The sequence below is a fragment of the Scyliorhinus canicula genome, chromosome 1 (genome assembly GCF_902713615.1).
Source record: "Scyliorhinus canicula chromosome 1, sScyCan1.1, whole genome shotgun sequence".
Classification (NCBI taxonomy): Eukaryota; Metazoa; Chordata; class Chondrichthyes; order Carcharhiniformes; family Scyliorhinidae; genus Scyliorhinus; species Scyliorhinus canicula.
This window is the reverse complement of record NC_052146.1, coordinates 4,848,675-4,869,081: the sequence shown is the minus strand read 5'-3', so window position 1 is coordinate 4,869,081 and position 20,407 is coordinate 4,848,675.

Sequence of the window (20,407 nt, the reverse complement as noted above, 5' to 3'; positions counted from 1 at the left end):
AAAAAAATATCCTCTTGTCACTATTGTGTTCATTGGTTCAATGCAGTGTATAGTGGATCCCGAACAGGCCCCGGAATGTGGTGACTAGGGGCTTTCACAGTTACTTAATTTGAAGCCTACATGTGACAATAAGTGATTTTCATTTCATTTAATTTCAATGGGGATATAAGTGCCACAGCTTGGCAAGGGGGACAGGAGGGGCCATAAGGAGTGGGTGGATAGTCTTTAGGATGGGGTACATGAGGAGGAACTTTTAAACTTTTCTTTCAAAGGTTCCCTCATGTAGTTTATGGTTCACAACAGTTCTGATGTGACATGGTCCACCGTTCTTTTAAAAGCTAGCCCTACTCCAGGAAACTAAGGAAATTCGGCATGTCCACATTACCTCTTACCACCTTTTACAGATGCACCATAGAAAGCATCCTATCGGGCTGCATCACAGCCTGGTATGGCAACTGCTCGGCCCAGGACCGCAAGAAACTTCAGAGAGTCTTGAACACAGCCCAGTCCATCACATGAACCTGCCTCCCATCCATGGGCTCCATCTACATCTCCCGCTGCCTGGGGAAAGCGGGCAGCATAATCAAAGATCCCTCCCACCCGGCTTACTCACTCTTCCAGCTTCTTCCATCGGGCAGGAGATTCAGAAGTCTGAGAACACGGACGAACAGACTCAAAAACAGCTTCTTCCCCACTGTCACCAGACTCCTAAACGACCCTCTTATGGACTGACCTCATTAACACTACACCCCTGTATGCTTCATCCGATGCCGGTGTTCTGTATCACATTGTGTACCTTATGTTTCATAGAATTTACAGTGCAGAAGGAGGTCATTCAGCCCATCGAGTCTGCACCGGCTCTTGGAAAGAGCACCCTACCCAAGGTCAACACCTCCACCCCATCCCCACAACCCCGGAACCCCACCCAACACTAAGGGCAATTTTGGACACCAAGGGCAATTTATCACGGCCAATCCACCTAACCCGCACATCTTTGGACTGTGGGAGGAAACCAGAGCACCCGGAGGGAACCCACGCAGACACGGGGAGGACGTGCAGACTCCACACAGACAGTGACCCAAGCCGGAATCGAACCTGGGACCCTGGAGCTGTGAAGCGATTGTGCTATCTACAATGCTACCGTGCTGCCCCGATTATGTATTTTCTTTTATTTCCTTTTCTTTACATGTACTTAATGATCTGTTGAGTTGCTCGCAGAAAAATACTTTTCACTGTACCCATGTGACAATAAACAAATCCAATCCAATCCAAAAATTGTGGAGAAGGAAGATGCCCCCATTGCCGTAATAGAGCCGACCAGACTGAGAGTGCAGAGTGGGGACCTGCCATCTGGCACCACCCTGCACCCTTAAAAGGCATTCCTAAAAATATGAAACCCCCCCCCCCCCAGAACGGGATGATGATTCTCAGAATCGGATCCCGGCCTCCATTTCAAAAGGGCTCCCGAGTCATCCCAACTCAGTGAAATTCCAGGTCCTCATCCCTAAGGCTGCAGCCTACGTTATGGGGGTCACCCTCCTCAAAAGAGGTTTGAACGCACAATCTTCGGCCTGGGAGGAAAGGTGACCAACACTGAGCCAAGCAGAGTCTTTTGTAACTTCTCATTCAGCAAAGGTTTAAGTGTTACATGCTGAGGGCAGCGCGGTGGCCTAGTGGTTAGCACAACCGCCTCACGGCGCCGAGGTCCCAGGTTCGATCCCGGCTCTGGGTCACTGTCCGTGTGGAGTTTGCACATTCTCCCCGTGTCTGCGTGGGTTTCGCCTCCACAACCCAAAAATGTGTAGAGTAGGTGGATTGGCTACACTAAATTGCCCCTTAATTGGAAAAAATAATTGGGTAATCTAAATTTATTAGAAAAAAGTGTTACATGCTGCAATGCTTGTCATTTACTTCTGACAAAAACAAAGATTATTTTTAATATTGGTATTATTATATTATATATTGATTTTATTTTGCATCCTGGTATGGGCATGTCGACCTATAACTTGCTGTCCGATCCCAGACTTATGTCCACCGCACATGCACAGGCGCGATAACCCAGTCACACGGTCACGTGCGCTGGTAGCGCACGCCGTTCAAACACCCAGCCCGCTTTCTTTAAACCGATGGAGTGAAGCACTGCGTTCAGCCGGCTGAATGGGAATTAAAGGGGCAGCGCTAACGTGATCGACTTGCCCCGATGTTACACCTTTTTATCTGTACTTTTATTTCTCGGTCCAGGATCATCGAGCAGAGGCCAGAGACAGAGGGAGATAGTTGGCTGGTAGGTTGATGTTTTGTATTATTAGTGTTTAGCATTGATAAATATATTTAAAATGCAAATAAAATGAAAGGAAGATATCAAGAACAAAGAACAATACAGCACAGGTACAGACCCTTCGGCCCTCCAAGCCTGTACCGGTCAAGACACTAACCTTTGCCAAGACCCCTCAGCACTTCCTTGTGCCGTATCCCTCTATCCCCATCCTATCCATGTATTTGTCAAGATGCCTTTTGAACGCCGTTAATGTATCTGCTTCCACAACCTCCCCTGGCAATGCTTTTTTTTACCCTCTGTGTAAAATGTCTGCCTCGCACATCCCCTCTAAACTTTGCCCCACGGACCTTAAACCTATGCCCCCTGGTGACTGATCCCGCCACCCTGGGAAAGAGTGCCTGCCCATCCACTCTATCCATGCCCCTCATAATCTTGTAGACCTCTGTCAGGTCACCCCTCAACCTCCGTCTTTCTAATGAAAACAGTCCGAGTCTGTTCAGCTGCTCCTCATAGCTAACACCCTCCAGACCAGGCAACATCCTGGTAAACCTCCTCAGCACCCTCTCCAAAGCCTCCACATCCTTCTGGTAGTGTGGCAACCAGAATTGTGCGCGATATTCCAAGTGCGGCCTTACCAAGTTTCTATACAGCTGTAGCATGACTTGCCAGTTTTTATACTCGATGCCCCGTCCAATGAAGGCAAGCATTCCGTCTGCTTTCTTGACTACCTTGTCCACTTGTGTTGCCACTTTCAAAGATGTGTGGACCTGCACGCCCAGATCTCTCTGACTTCCTATATTCCTAAGAGTTTTGCCATTTACGATATATTTCCCCTCTGTTAGACCTACCAAAATGTGTCCGCGAACTTACTAATCAGACCGGCTACATTTTCCACCAAATCGTTTATGCATACTACAAACAACAGAGGCCCCAGCACCGATCCCGGTGGAACACCACTAGTCACAATCTTCCATTCAGAAACACACCCTTCTGCTGCAGCCTATTCTGGAAACTATAGGCCGGTGAGCCTCACATTGGTAGTAGGTAAATTACTGGAGAGAATTGGAGGGCAGCACGGTTGAGCAATGGTTAGCACAGTTGCTTCACAGCTCCAGGGTCCCAGGTTCGAATCTCGGCTTGGGTCACTGTCTGTGTGGAGTCTGCACGTTCTCCCCGTGTCTGCGTGGGTTTCCTCCGGGTGCTCTGGTTTTCTCCCACAGTCCAAAGATGTGCAGGTTAGGTGGATCGGCCATGCTAAATTGCCCTGAGTGTCCAAAAAGGTTAGGCGCGGTTACTGGGTTACAGAGATAGGATGGAAGCATGGGGCTTAGGTAGGGTGCTCTTTCCAAGAGCCAGTGCAGACTCGAAGGGCCGAATAGCCTCCTTCTGCACTGTAAATAAAATAATCTCTAATTCTCAGGGACACGATTCATAGCCATTTGGAAACAAATGGACTCATTAGCGATAGACAGCATGGTTTTGTGAAGGGGAGGTCGTGTCTCACTAACTTGATACAGCTTTTTGAGGAGGTGACAAACATGATTGATGAGGGCAGGGCAGTGGATGTTGTTTACATGGACTTCAGTAAAGCATCATGGACTTCAGACAAGGTGCCTCATGGCAGACTGGTACAAAAGGTGAAGTCACACGGGATCAGAGGTGAGGTGGCAAGATGGATACAGAACTGGCTCGGTCACAGAAGGCAAAGGGTATCAGTAGAAGGGTGTTTCTTCCGAATGGAAGGTTGTGACTAGTAGTGACAGTGACTAGTGGTGTTCCCCAGGGATCTGTCCTGGGGCCTCTGTTGTTTGTAGTATACATAAACGATTTGGAGGAAAATGTAGCCGGTCTGATTCGTAAGTTTGTGGATGACACCAAGGTTGGTGGAGTGGCAGATAGTGTTGAGGATTGTCAGACGATACAGCAGGACACAGATAGGTTGGAGACTTGGGCAGAGAAATGGCAAATGGAGTTTAATCCGGACAAATGTGAGTTAATGCATTTTGGTGGGTCTGACATAGAGGGGAAATATACCGTAAATGGCAAAATTCAGCTACGGAAAGCTGGATAGACATGACAGGCAGGAGCACGGCAGGCAGGGAGCTGGACAAACACAGCAGGCAGGGAGCTGGATAGACACGACAGGCAGGAGCACGGCAGGCAGGGAGCTGGACAAACACGGAAGGCAGGGAGCTGGATAGACACGACAGGCAGGAGCACGGCAGGCAGGGAGCTGGATAGACACAGCAGGCAGGGAGCTGGATAGACACGGCAGGCAGGGAGCTGGATAGACATGGCAGGCAGGGAGCTGGATAGACATGGCAGGCAGGAGCACGGCAGGGAGAGGGATAGACATGGCAGGCAGAAGCACGGCAGGGAGCGGGATAGACATGGCAGGCAGGAGCACAGCAGGGAGCTGGATAGACACGGCAGGCAGGAGCACGGCAGGCAGGGGCACGGCAGGCAGGGAGCTGGATAGACATGGCAGGCAGGAGCACGGCAGGGAGCGGGATAGACATGGCAGGCAGGAGCACGGCAGGGAGCTGGATAGACACGGCGGGCAGGAGCACGGCAGGCAGGGGCACGGCAGGCAGGGAGCTGGATAGACACGGCAGGCAGGAGCACGGCAGGCAGGGGCACGGCAGGCAGGGAGCTGGATAGACATGGCAGGCAGGAGCACGGCAGGGAGCGGGATAGACATGGCAGGCAGGAGCACAGCAGGGAGCTGGATAGACACGGCAGGCAGGAGCACGGCAGGCAGGGGCACGGCAGGCACGGAGCTGGATAGACACAGCAGGCAGGAGCACGGCAGGCAGGGGCACGGCAGGCAGGGAGCTGGATAGACATGGCAGGCAGGAGCACGGCAGGGAGCGGGATAGACATAGCAGGCAGGAGCACGGCAGGGAGCTGGATAGACACGGCAGGCAGGAGCACGGCAGGCAGGGGCACGGCAGGCAGGGAGCTGGATAGACACGGCAGGCAGGAGCACGGCAGGCAGGGGCACGGCAGGCAGGGAGCTGGATAGACACGGCAGGCAGGGAGCTGGATAGACATGGCAGGCAGGGGCACAGCAGGGAGCGGGGAAAACCCAGTTTGGGGCTGGTTTAGCTCACTCGGCTAAATCGCTGGCTTTTAAAGCAGACCAAGCAGGCCAGCAGCACGGTTCGATTCCCGTACCAGCCTCCCCGGACAGGCGCCGGAATGTGGCGACTAGGGGTTTTTCACAGTAACTTCATTGAAGCCTACTCGTGACAATAAGCAATTTTCATTTCATTTTCATTTTCAGTTGGATTAAATTGCATCTATTTCAATGTAAGAGGGCTGACGGGTAAGGCTGATGAACTCAGGGCAGGGATAGGCACCTGGGACTGGGATAGTATAGCCATAACTGAAACAATGGCTCAGGGAGGGACAGGAATGGCAGCTTACTGTCCCAGGGTACCGGTGCTTTAGACGGGACAGATATGGAGGAAGGAGAGGAGGGGGAGATGCATTTTTTAATACGGGGACCTGAAATAACTGAGGGCTTTGTGGGTGGAACTAAGAAATAAGAAGGGGGTGGTGACCTTATTGGGGTTGTACTATAGGCCCCCAAATAGTCAATGGGAATTGGAAGAACAAATATGCAGAGAGATTGGGGAGACTTACAGGAGTAACGGGGTTGTCATAGCAATGGGGTTTGAATTTTCCTAACATAGACAGGGACTGCCATTGTATTGAGGGCTTAGATGGGGTGGAATTTGTTAAGTGTGTTCAGGAAAATTTCCTCAGGCAGAATGCGGAGGGTCCAGGGCAAAACATGGCCTAGCCTTGGGAAATAGGGCAGGGCAAGTGACTGAGGTGACGGTGGAGGACCACTTTGGGACCAGTGACCATAGTTCTATTAATTTTTAAATAGTTTTGGAAAGGGACAAAACTGGTCCACAGGGGCAAGTTCTAAATTGGGGCAGGGCGAATTTTGATGGAATTAGACAGGAGCTTGCAAGGGTTGATTGGAGTAGCTTGTTTGAGGGCAATGGGGCCTCCGGAAAGTAGGAGGCCTTTAAAAGTGAAATAATTAGAGTTCAGGGTCTACATGTTCCTGTTAGGGTGAACGGCAAGGCCGGCAGGAGTAGGGAACCCTGGATGGCAAAACACATTGAGGTTTTGGCCAGGAAAAAGAAGGAGACATGGCTCAGGTACAAGAAGGAAATTAGGAGGGCAAAAAGGGGACATGGAGATAGCTTTGGTTGAGAGGATTAAGGTGAATACAAAGGGATTATTTAAGCATATTAAAGGAAAAAGAATAACTAGAGAGAGAATAGGGCCCCTCAAGGACCAAAGTGGACACATGCGTGGAACAGCAGGAGATGGGCAAGGTTCTCAATGAAGATTTCTCCTCTGTGTTTACCGTGGATGTGGAGATGCCGGTGTTGGACTGGGGTGAGCACAGTAAGAAGTCTTACAACACCAGGTTAAAGTCCAACAGGTTTGTTTCAAACACTAGCTTTCGGAGCGCAGCTCCTTCCTCAGGTGAATGAAGAGGTTTGCTCCAGAAACATCTATATAGACAAAGTCAGAGATGCCAGACAATGCTTTGAATGCGAGCATTTGCAGGTAATTAAGTCTTTACAGATCCAGAGATAGGGGTAACCCCAGGTTAAAGAGGTGTGAATTGTCTCAAGCCAGGACAATAAGAACCGTGGGGAAAGACATGAAGACTTGGGAACCTGGGAAGGTTAGTTGCAATATATTGGGGACAGTTCCCATTACAATAAAGGTGGCGATGGACGTATTAAAATGTGTGAAGGTGGATAACACTCCTGGCCCAGACCAGAAATCCAAAAACACTGCGTGAGGCTAGAGGAGAAATTGCAGGAGCCCTGGCTGAGATATTTGCAACATCGATAGTCACAAGACAGGTACCAGAAAACCGGGGGGTGGGGGGGGGGGGGGGGGGGGGGTAGCAAATGTTGTGCCCTTATTTAAGAAGGGCTGCAAAGAGAAACCTGGGAATTATAGACCGTTAAAGCCTAACATCTGTGGTGGGTAAATTACTGGAGTGGATTCTGAGGGATAAGATATACAGGCATTTGGAAAGAGAGGGTTTGATTAGGAGTAGTCAACACGGCTTTGTGCATGGGGGATCATGCCTTGCAAATTTATTGGAGTTCTTTGATGAAGTGACTAGGAAGGTTGATGAGGGCAGGGTGGTAGACGTAGTCTCTATGGACTTCAGTAAGGCATTTGATAAAATTCCACATGGTAGGCTGCTCTGGAAGGTTAGATCACATGGAATCCAGGGAGAGCTGCAAATTGGATATACAATTGGCTTGATGGTCGGAAGCAGAGGGTAATGGTGGAAGGAGTCTTGTTGGGCTGGAGGCCTGTGACTAGTGGAGTGCCTCAGGGGTCAGTGCTGGGCCCATTGCTGTTTGTTATCTGTATCAACGATTTGGATAAGAATTTACAAGGCATAATCAGTAAGATTGCAGATGACACTAAAATAGGTGTAGTCTGGGAGGAAGGTTATCAAAAATTTCAGCAGGATCTTGATCAGCTGGCAAAGTGGGCTGAGAGGTGGCAAATGGAGTTCAATACAGATAAGTGAGAGGTGTTGCATTTTGGAGTCAAATCAAGGTAGGACTTTCACGGTGAATGGTAAGACCTTAGGGAGTATCGTGGAGAAGAGGGACCTTGGACTTCAGGTGCACGGTTCTCTAAAGGTAGAGTCACAGTAGATAGGGCAGTGAAGAAGGCTTTTGGCATGCTGGCCTTCATCATCCAGGGCACTGAATAGAGAGGTTGGGAAGTTATGTTGCAGTTGTACAGGGCGTTGATGAGGTCACACCTGGAGTATTGTGTTCAGTTTTGGACGCCTTGCTATAGGAAAGATGTTATTAAACTGGAGAGAGTGCGGAAGAGATTTACAAGGATGTTGCCAAGACTCAAGGGTCTGAGTTACAGGGAGGGATTGGACAGGCTGGGACTTTTCTCTTTGGTGTGTAGGGGACTGAGGGGTGATCGTACAGAGGTGTATCAGGAATATAAGATCATGAGTGGCATGTATAGGGTCTTTTTCCCAGGGTTGGGGAATTGAGAACTAGAGGGCATAGGTTTCAGTTAAGAGGGGAAAGAATTAATGGGAACACGAGTAGCAACTTTTTTACAAAGAGGGTGGTCCGTATGTGGAATGAGCTGCCGGAGGGAGTAGTTGAAGCAGGAACATTGACGACATTTAAAAGGCATTTGGACAGATACATGGATAGGAAAGGTTTAGAGGAATATGGGGGAAATGCAGGCAATTGGGGTTCGCTTAGATGGGCTTTTTGGTTGGCATGGACCAGTTAGGGCCGAAGGGCCTGTCTCCGTGCCGACGATTCTATGATATGGAGCACCAGAGGCAATCACGGAGCAGGTCGTCATTATCCTCCACCCCATGGAGCAGACCCACTGGCAATGCTGGCCAATGGCCCACACACTGTGGTGTAGCTGGTGGGGGCTCGAAGGGGGGGCTACTGGGGTGGGTGGGGTGCAGGGTTGGGGGGTGTCAGTTGGAGGGGCGGGGGGAATGTGGTGGTGGTGGGATGGGATGGCAGAGCTTCCTTTGACTAGGCCCCCTAATGACGCTGGAGGTGACCGGGTTGTCCCCTGTGCGATGGCCCTGAAGCACACACCGAGTGCCCTCTCGTGCCTGTCCTGGCCATCCTGGTCCTTCCTCTGCTTCCTCCTCGCTGGAGGAGGCATGGCGTTCCTCCGCCTCCTCCTCCAGCAAGTCGCCCCTCAGCTGCGCGATGTCATGGAGGACGCAGCAGGCCGCCACGATGCGGAAGACCCTCACAGGGATGTACTGGAGAGTTCCTCCAGAGCGGTCCAGGCACCTGAACTGAGCCTTCAGGAGGCCGATGCACCCCCTGGTCGCTGGGTGAGCATCGATATAGCGGGTCTCCACGCCAGTCCGTGACCTCTGGATAGGCGTCATCAACCACACCCACAGGCCCCCACTCGGTGTCTGGAAGGACCCCGTAGCAAAGAGAGGGCGTCCTCCCCATTTCCCCGCGGTGCCTCATGTGTCATCACCCAGCACAGGTGGTACACAGTTTCATGGCTCAGCCGGAATCTCCGGCGGCACTCCCAGTCCGGCAGGTCTTCGAACGACAGGCGCTGCCGGTCTTCATGAGGTCTGACGTGCGGCCTCCATCCCATCCCTCCATCTCCATCCCTCAGCCTGCTGGGCGGCCGGCTTGCCATCGTCACTGATGAACCCCTGGTGCTCTGGGGCAGTTCCGCAGGGCCCTCCCTGAGCAGCCCCTGTTCGTCCAGCCTCAGTGCTTCCCGCAAGGCTGTGACCCAGCCGCACCCCACTCTAACCCGAAATCCATTTTCTGCAGGGGGTAGAGGTCAGACATGCTGGCATGGTGATTGCAGCCGTGCCCAGCCAAGTCCAACTGGCCATGCGGTGATCCTGGCCTGCACTGCGGCCCCCTACCCCGCATATCCCAACCCTCATCCACTGCCCCTGCCCCATCCTAGCCATACCCCTGGCCTTTGTCCCCGATACCTTGTCTCCTGCACTGCACCCCAGCCCAACCAGCACTCATCATCGAAGGACCCCCAGCCCCCCCACCCGTCTCTGCCGGCATCGCAGAAGTCCGGAACGAACCAGGCCAGGCCCATTAATGATATGCTAATGCCCGTTACTGTACAATTTGCATACCCACACCGGTGTGTGGCGTGGACCACGTTTGCGGTGCTGTTAAGGTGCCGGAGCATGGCGTTCTGTTCGGTGCCCGGCGCCGGTAACGACTTTCAGCTGACGCACGATTCTCCGCCCAATGGCGCTTTGCGATGCCGGCTCCGCTGGACGGAGAATCCCACCCAATGGGGGTCCACCCTGCCGCTGGCAAAGTGCTGCCAAGCACTCCAAATGGGTCTTAAATCTGCTGATTGGTTTTCAAACACAGCTCACCAATATTTTCATAGATCACTGGCTCCAACCCCTGCCAGGCCTGTGAAAAGTTAGCCCAGAATGTGAGAGAGAGAGAGAGGGCATCAGAGTGTGAGAGAGTCAGAGAATGAGAGAGACGGAGGGAGAGGGAGAGAGAGCGTGTCAGAGTGTGAGAGAGTGAGGCAGAGAATGAGAGAGAGAGAGTGTGTCAGAGTGTGAGAGAGTGAGGCAGAGAATGAGAGAGAGAGAGTGTGTCAGAGTGTGAGAGAGTGAGGCAGAGAATGAGAGAGAGAGAGAGAGTGTGTCAGAGTGTGAGAGAGTGAGGCAGAGAATGAGAGAGAGAGAGGGAGAGAGAGAGAGTGTGTCAGAGTGTGAGAGAGTGAGGCAGAGAATGAGAGAGAGAGAGGGAGAGAGAGAGTGTGTCAGAGTGTGAGAGAGTGAGGCAGAGAATGAGAGAGACAGAGAGAAAGCAGAAGAAAGGGAAGAGAGTCAGAGGGCTGGATTCTCCGTTTTTGGGACTAAGTTTTTCAGTGCCTGTATTTATATTTACACAAATAAGAGGCGTGAAGTGGATAATGTATTTTTGTCATTGATGGCATGAATGTCTGTGATTGACTTTTTTGAAGTTTTAAGCTGAGCAGATTTTTTGACAGATTGTCAAAACCTCTTTGTTTATTGTGTAAGTTTTTCAAAGGCTTGTCAGCATTTCCAATGGCCCATTAATTCAGCATTTAGGAGAGTGAATGTGGAAGATGTGTGTGGGGCTTGTGGGCGGAATGGGGATGTGGAGGAGCTAAGGAGAGATGGGGGTATGGAGAGGATATTGGGGCCTGGAGGGAGCACGGGGTGAGTGTGCCAGTAATGAGTGAGGGCCCGAGGCCTGACAATCATGCTTACAAATGGACCAATGTCAAGTAACGGAAGCCGGCCTTCTCGTCTGCTGGTCCCGCCATCCACCCACAGCCGCCTGACATGACGGGCCTGTCTCTCTTCCACCTCCAGCATCCCGGATGGAAAATATCATGGAAAGGGGCCTTCTTGATGGGGAGGTGATGTACCATCAATTCGACTCAAGACACATTTAGGATCCGAACTGTGGCTTTAATCAGCCAGTTGTTAGCCCGGTGGGCGACTACAGAGAATGGCCGACTGCCGGGAACTCTGGGTACTTATACCCCGCCTCGGAGGTGCCAAGCAATCCAAATGGGTCTTAAATCTGCTGATTGGTTTTCAAACACAGCTCACCAATATTTTCATAGATCACTGGCTCCAACCCCTGCCAGGCCTGTGAAAAGTTAGCCCAGAATGTGAGAGAGAGAGAGAGGGCATCAGAGTGTGAGAGAGTCAGAGAATGAGAGAGACGGAGGGAGAGGGAGAGAGAGCGTGTCAGAGAGTGAGGCAGAGAATGAGAGAGAGAGAGAGAGAGTGTGTCAGAGTGAGGCAGAGGCGCCTCGGAGGCGGGGCCTACTTGCCTCTCGACCAATTGGAGAGCAGTCACATGACTAGTCCCAACCAATCGGACGAGAGGCACATGACCAGCCAGAGCCAATGGGAAGCCAGTGCTCTGCACCAATGGCAGTGCTCATATCCATACCACCACAGGAGGTGCTGAATAATAACTGCTTATTGTCACAAGTGGGCTTCAATGAAGTTACTGTGAAAAGCCCACTAGTCACCACATTCCATCCGGTACGGGAATTGAACCTGCGCTGCTGGCAATGTTCCGCATTGCAAGCCTGCTATTCAGCCTTTTGTGCTAAACCAGCTTGCGGGATCGAGAACATTCCTGAACCACACTTCCTGTCTCCATCAGAACTAAACACAGGCCCTGAGGGTAAGGCAGAGACTGAGAGAGACGGAGGCACAATTTACTGAGCATAAACCACAGCATTCATCTGTGTGAAAAGTAGAAATCAACCTGAGGAACAATTTGAAAACAACATTTAGATTTTTCGAAGGAACATTATAAAAGCTTAAATAATAAGAATTATTGTTATTTAAGCTTTTAGAATGTTCCTTTGACAAAGCCTCTGAGAGAGTTGTTGAACAGCTTGCTGTCACTGCTTTTAATGGTATTGATTGCTCTGCAGTTGGTACAGGAGTTTTACATTGAGAATTTGAATTCAAGAAGTAGAAACATGGAAACATTTAAAAAAATAGGAGCAGGAGGAGGCCATTCAGCCCTTCGAGCCCCCTCCGCCATTCATTATGATCATGGCTGACCATCCAAATCAATAGTCTAATCCCGCTTTCCCCCATATCCTTTCAACCCCTTCGCTCTAAGTGCTATATCCAACTGTTTCTTGAAACCATACAATGTTTTGGACTCAACTACTTCCTGTGGTAACGAATCCCACAGGCCGACCACTCTCATGGGTGAAGAAATTTCTCCTCATCTCTGTCCCAGATTGTGTTCCCCGCATTCTCAGGCTGTGACCCCTGGTTCTGGACAGATAGAGATCGACTAGGTTGGGATTATTCTCGCTGGAGTTCAGAAGAATGAGGGGGGAATCTCATAGAGACTTATAAAATTCTAACAGGACTGGACAGGGTAGATGCAGGGAAGATGTTACCAATGATGGGTGTGTCCAGAACCAGGGGTCACAGCCTGAGGATTCAGGGTGAACCATTTCGGACAGAGATAAGGAGACATTTCTTCGCACAAAGAGTGGTGAGCCTGTGGAATTCATTACCACAGGAAGTAGTTGATGCTAAAACTTTGAATATATTCAAGAGGCGGCTGGATATAGCACTGGATAAAGGCCTCCTCCTGCTCCTATCTTCTATGTATCAATGTATGCACCCCCACCATCGGGAATATCCTTCCTGCATGATGGGTGTGTACAGAAGCAAGTTAGGTTTTAATTTTTGGAGGACTGCCAAAGGATAATTGAGAAGGAGCAAATGGTGATGCAATCCTATTGACCGCCGCACTTCATCAAAGGAATGACTTCAAATCAGCCTTTTCTGAAATCATCCTAATGAGACCAATCCTGGTTCAGCTTTGTAAATGCCTGATACAAAGAACAAAGAACAATACAGCACAGGAACAGGCCCTTCGGCCCTCCAAACCTGTACTGGTCATGATACCAACCTTGGCCCAAACCCTCAGCACTTCCTAGTGTTGTATCCCTCTATCCCCATCCTATCCATGTGTTTGTCGAGATGCGTTTTGAACGCCGTTAATGTATCTGCTTCCACAACCTCCCCTGGCAACGTGTTCCAGGCACTCACCACCCTCTGTGTAAAAAAACCTGCCTCACACATCTCCTCTACACTTTGCCCCACGGATCTTAAACCTATGTCCCCTGGTGACTGACCCCTCCACCCTGGGAAAGAGTGCCTGCCCGTCCACTCTATCCATGCCCCTCATAATCTTGCCAACTCTATCAGGTCACCCCTCAACCTCCGACTTTCTAATGAAAACAGTCCGAGTCTGTTCAGCCTCTCCACATAGCTAACCCCCTCCAGACCAGGCAACATAGAACGTAGAACATAGAAAATACAGCACAGAACAGGCCCTTCGGCCCACGATGTTGTGCTGAACTTTTGTCCTAGATTAAGAACAAATTTATCTACACCCCATCATTCTACCATAATCCATGTACCTATCCAATAGCTGCTTGAAGGCCCCTTATGTTTCCGACTCAACTACTTCCACAGGCAGTGCATCCCATGCCCCCACTACTCTCTGGGTAAAGAACCAACCTCTGACATCCCCCTATATCTTCCACCATTCACCCTAAATTTATGTCGCCTTGAAATGGTTTGTTCCACCCTGGGAAAAATCCTCTGACTGTCTACTCTATCTATTCCCCTGATCACCCTGGTAAACCTCCTCTGCACCCTCTCCAAAGCCTCCACATCCTTCTAGTAGTGTGGCGACCAGAATTGTGCTCAATATTCCAAGGTTCCATACAACCGACGATGAAATGCTTTTCCCCAAAATGCATATTTGGTAACTTTGCAGGATTTAGCTGCCAGAATCATGTGTCCCTCGTGGCAGTGATGTGGGCAAAGACAAGAGGGTATCAGGAACACGAACAGCAAAACTCTTTCAAATTTCATCAGTAGGTTTTGAGTTGACATGCATTTAATCCAAAAAATTCTTGCTAATTTAGTTATTATTTTATTGATAGAAAAGCAAAATACTGCGGATGCTTGAAAACGGGGATAAAAACTGAAAATGCTGTAAAAACTCATATTATTTTCTTTATGTTGTCCGAAATCTCAACAAACGCAGCACAATCTGTTGCATTTTTCCCGGTTTTTCCTGTACGATATCAGCAGTGGCAGACTGGGTCTAAAAATATTGGTTGCCAGGAGACAAAGGGGGCCCACCCACAACTACAATGCTATCATTTAATTTTCATAACGAATAAATAACATTTTCAAAAAATACATATGGAAAAAAGGGTACAATTAATATTTTTGTGGAAAAAATGTGTATTTCTTAGTAATTACAGTGTACATGTACTGTACACATTACTGGCAGTAGATACCAAATGTAAATACAGAATGTTATAATTGAATTTTTTATTATTTTTTTAATTTTAAGTAATTGGTTGATATTTTTAAATAGTTTACTGCACAATTTACACATTAACAGATAGTTCAAAAGCACAATAGAGCATTGCATGCAGTCCACTATATTAAGAGTAATTGTTTGTGTTCGCTTCTTCGCTAGATGATTGTGCGAATCTGCTAATAATTGCTTCTGCATCCAATTCATCTAACAATTCCTTTTCAATGGATAGCAACATGTATGATTCCAAATTCTCCTCAGACAGCGAATTTCTTAACCTTGTCTTTATGATCTTTAGCTTTGAAAATGTCCTCTCACATTGGACTTGAGTAACTGATAGTATGCAGATGACTTTATAAAGTTCATAAAGGTTATCATATGCCTTGTCATGAAGTCTGTTGGATGCCAGAATTTTTAGTACACACGATGGGCAAGTGCTGCAAATTTTACAATTATTGCAACTGGAATCCATATTCTCACCATCATTAAGCAATAGCTTTAATACATCAAAGTTTGAAGCAAAAGAAAACAATTCCAATATTACTTGATCTTTGCTGATTTGTGGAAACAGCTTAATAATACCTTCCAATGCTTCATCTTCAAGGCCCTTCTCTGCAATAGTTTTAAACTTTGCTGGGTCCAAGCAGGACAAATCTTTATACAACTGTTTGTGTTGTACAAAGCGTGATTCTAGTGACTGGACAATGCGATCCATTATTAGGTTAAACACATTTACTCGAAAAACAGCTAGAGAATCTGAGGAATTTCTTTCATCATCAATAAGCTCATCTGCCATTCTTTTCTTCTTCCTCTGCCTCTTAACTGGCAATGCTGTTTCCAACGCATCAATTTCCAATGTTTGATTTTCATCCATATTCATCTGTGAAATCCTGTCATTACATTTATTTACAAATTCCAAAGCCTTGCTGTGAACGTTATCAAATGTTCTTGTCTGTTCCTTCAACTTTGTTGTAGCTGAATCTACCAAACTCCATGCAGTAAACATATCTAAACTACTTCTCTGTAGATAACTTGATAACGGGGTTGTAGTTTCATATATATACAAGTAAGTAAATGCTGTCAATATGGTTTCAAACTTTAGAAGACTTTGAAGTAAAACATTTGCTTCATGTTTTGTTTTTGCATCAAACTTTTCTGAATCTTGTATCATTGATAAGCATGTCAATAGATTTACGAAAGTACTGGCAGCGGCATCATCAAAACGTCCAAATATAGTTGTTGCTGCATTGGATTTTCCTGACCATCTGGTCTCACCAGACCAGCTTTAATCGTTTCATTTTTTCTTGTCCTAGATGTTTTCCAACAACTTCTATCCATACAGCCATTCGCTTGTATGATGCTTTCACAAAAGTTGCTATATTCTGGAGTAAATTGAAAAAATAAACTGCAGGCACACAACATTTTGTTGTTTCAGTTATCACCAAATTCAAGACATGTGCATAGCACCATATATGAATATGTTGATCAGCCACATCAGCAATTTTACTTTGTAAACCATTATACTGGTCATGGTAGCTTGCAGCGCCATCTGTGCTATCAGATAAACATTTTGGGGGGTCAATTTTAAGATGCTGTAATGTTTCATCAATAGATCAAAAAGTCCCTGTCCTGTACCATCATTACTTGGCACAACTGAAAGTAGTCGCTCACAGATAATACCTTTAAGCACATACTGAATAATAATGGTAAACTGATTGATGGATGAATTATCTTCTGTTGAATCAATCTGAATAGAATAATATTTTGCTTGAGAAACTTCATGACTAATTCTTTCTTGTATCATATTCTTCATAATTTTGATTAACATATTTATAGTTGTTTTACTCAGGTATGTAACAAGTCCACCACAGCCTTTACTTTGAGCCTTTCCTTGTTGCTCTAATCGTTTGATTCTTTGTTTAGACTTGTTTTGCACTGCAGAAACATGAGCTGCCATAATGGGGTCATATTTTGCCATCAACTGCACTGTAGGTAAAAAATTGCCATGATTCAGAACCTCATTATCTAGAGTGTAGGCCGATTCATTTCTGTGACCTCGAAAAGGAAGTGCTTGCTTGCCTAACATCTTTATGATGTCTATAATCCTCATGACAATACTTCTCTGCTTCAATACTTCTTCTTTCCTTTTAATTAGTGATGCTGCAAAAAATGTATCTAAGGTGCCATCATTAACCACACTGATATATTGCTGAGCATTTCTGACATGTGTTGTTGTCGATTCATGTAAAGTCAAGCTCTGGCTAATACGCCTGTAGTCACTAAAGCCACGTACAAAGGGTGATGGATTACAAGTGTTGGGAAACTCAAAGGCTAAGCAGTATGAACAATATAAGCATCTATTTTCTTTGTTATATGTTAGCCATTTTCTTGGGACTGAGTCATTCATAATTTTCCTCTCATACAAACGAGCATCAAATGGCAGATCATCAAGTGGCTGAAGTGGATGTTCAGCAAAAAACTGTTTTAGCTTTGCTCGTGATGGATATTGGAAGATTCCAGTAATTGATCTTGCATTTTCTTGCGTAGGTTCATTTACAGGATGTGTTTCAGAAACCAAGTCATTTATGCTTGAAGGAATATCTGATTCCCTGTCACTAGTTGAAGCTATGTGTTCAGATGTTGCAACTACAGGCAGTACAGATACCGGAACAAGGAAGCCAGAAGAAATATTGGACCTGGGTTGATTAGTAATGGATGCACTTGAATTTGTCTCTACATTCAAAGTAGTTCTTCTCTGTTCTTGTAACTCGCATGTCATTGCATCATCACCATGAGCATTGTTTCTTGCTTCTTGATTATTTGTTGCAGAACTGGATATTGATGTGGATTGTGCTTATGGTATTATAAACTCTGTAATAGGCCTGCATCGCTTGGCTGATTCCTTCCTTTCTGCTTCTTTTTGTTCTTTGCGTTTTAGTGACCCAGATTTATGCTTTTTCTTTTCCATGCTGGTAGGGGTAATATTCCTGAAATAAGAACTTAATTAAAAATAGCCCACATTGGGAAAAATGAATATTGATGATGGCAAGAATAACTTGAAGGAACACCAGATAAACCCCTACTTGATAAAAAATATAAAATAACTTACTTACACTTCAATAGGCTATGTTCATTAGTCAATACTACTGTGACCTATGCAGCTTCAGAAGAGGAGACAATCCACTGTCCAGTGTTCACACCAGCAAGCAACTGAGACAACTGTTGAAACTTAGAAGTTTGGTCCGACTATAGTAAGACATTAAGAATGGTCCCACGACCAAAGTTAACATGTCCAGTTTGATACCAGTGTAGTGTTACAAGTCGCAACCCTTTGAGTTTATCGATCATGGCTTATCACTTCAATATCTTTGACCTCATGATTCACGGTCAAAGGTACCGCTTCACCTTTTCGGTGACCTCACGACCCTATGTACTGCTTGATATCCTTTCAAGTTGCCGACCATCTCAAATAACGAACTGTAACTTTATCTTTAAATTCACACACTCTGCTAAAAACGTGGATTTCCAACTATGTCTGACCCAGGTGAACCAGCACCCCCCCACCCCCCCCCCACTCTTTTTCACATCCGTTTAACACTGCTTCGTTCCTTCATACACTGAGTGATTATTTGTTTGCTTCTTTATTGCATTTTCATTTGGTATTGCTCTTTTTAAAAACAATTATATTTTATTAAGTTAGAATATAAATCTCAGGAAAGAAGTTGGAGATTTATTTATCTAATTAATTATAATTTTTAAGGGCCCTTCAGAGATTCACGGGCCCCTTCTTGGCTCTCCGGGCCCCAGACCGATGTACCGGCTGAACCAAGACTACTGCTTGATATCCTTTGAATTTGCCAACCATCTCAAATCACGAATTGTAACTTTATCTTTAAATTCACACACTCTTGCTGAAAACATGGAATTTCCTTAATTATGCCCGACCTGGGCCCCCCTATTCCACATCCTTCCACTACCTCCCCTGCTTCGTTCCTTTTCATGCACTGCTTATTTGTGTCCTGTTCTCTTTTTTTTCTTATTCCTTTTTATTACTAAAACAGTTGTTTGTGTTTGTTTCTTTATTGCCTTTTTATTTGATATAGGGGGCCCACTTCATCAGGGGCCCACTTGCCATCGGGCAAGCTGACACCCTGGCCAGTCCGCCACTGGATATCAGTCTTTAGAATTAGCTAAAAATAGGAAATAAAGTGAGCGAATTGAAACAGTTACAGATTCAGATATTCAATACAGGCTCCCACTTAAGCATTGTCGAGCACTGTGTGTATTGTAATAATATTGTTTGAACATGATAAATTATTTATGAAATGACATTAAGCATTGTTCCCCGAGCTTTTGCCCTGCAAATTATTCTACGTGGAGCTTGTGTCTCTTGACTGTGTCATTAATAAAACTGTCGGTTGTGATTTCAGACCAATTATGTAGAACACAGTGTTCCTGCTGGATCAGAAATATTATATGTTCTGAAGCTGGAACTCAGGATTACAGGAACAGGAGGAGACCATTCTGTCTCTCACGCCTGCTCCACCATTCAAAGGATACTGGCCGATTGACAATTCAACTCTATTCACCCACCATTGATTCGTGTCCCTGGACATCCTGGCCCAACGGACATCAATCCGTCTCAATCTTGGGCATTTCAATTGCTCTCCAGCATCAGAAGCCCCTGAGGGGGTCGGGTGCTTTTTGGGGCCGCCTTTTTGGCCCCGATCTTTTGGCGCTGTTTTGTTGGCGCTAGTTGTTATGGCGCGCATTGTTTTGGCCCAACACGGTTTGGCGCCAAAATTAAAATTAAAGCATGTAAATAAATGGAAACTAGGATTTAAGATGAATTAGCTTGTGATACCAATCAATTATCCCTATTCTCCAAATAACTCAAGATTCAGATCGAGGGCGGGATTCTCCATTTAATAGAATGTTGATAGTCTGCTAGGGTCCTGGAATGAAATTAAACTAGGATAAAAAACGAAATCTATATTCTGGATAAAAATACAAAACCTATATTCTGGATAAAAATACTAAACCTTTATTCTGGATAAAAATACTAAACCTTTATTCTGGCATAAAATATTTATGTAAAAGATATAATTAAAACTCAGTAATTTAATGTATTTCGTAATTGTGGGCTATACCACGCAAATATTCTAATGGTTCTCTCTCATCAAACTGGCGCACAATATTCAAAATGCGCTCGTCAGCTCTCACATACTTAAGAAGTTTTTGTTTTGGAGCATGGCCAGCAACCAATTGTTCATAATATGCATCTCGGTTGTTTTGAATTTTTCTCAGTCTATCAATAAATTTCCATATAATGGGGTGGTGAACTCCTAATTCCGCATATACCTTTCTATGTGCTGCTTCTGCGTGATTGTTAGTTCGGTCCTCTCCGTTGATTGTGCGATTGTACTGGTTCCACATCTCTGAAGGAAAAAGAGGGGGCCGCCTGCCATTGCCTCTTCTCATTGGTCGTCCTACGTAATTATCTTCAAACCAGTTAAGCAGCGATTGAAATTCTACCGACAAGTCTTCGGACAGGGTATCTATGTAGTTATCCAAGTGAGGAACAGGCACGAACCATAAGGCTATGATCATTTTAGCTCTTAAAGCAAATTCGGAATCACTGTTATATAAAACCTGGCACCCAATCTGTTTAAGGTGC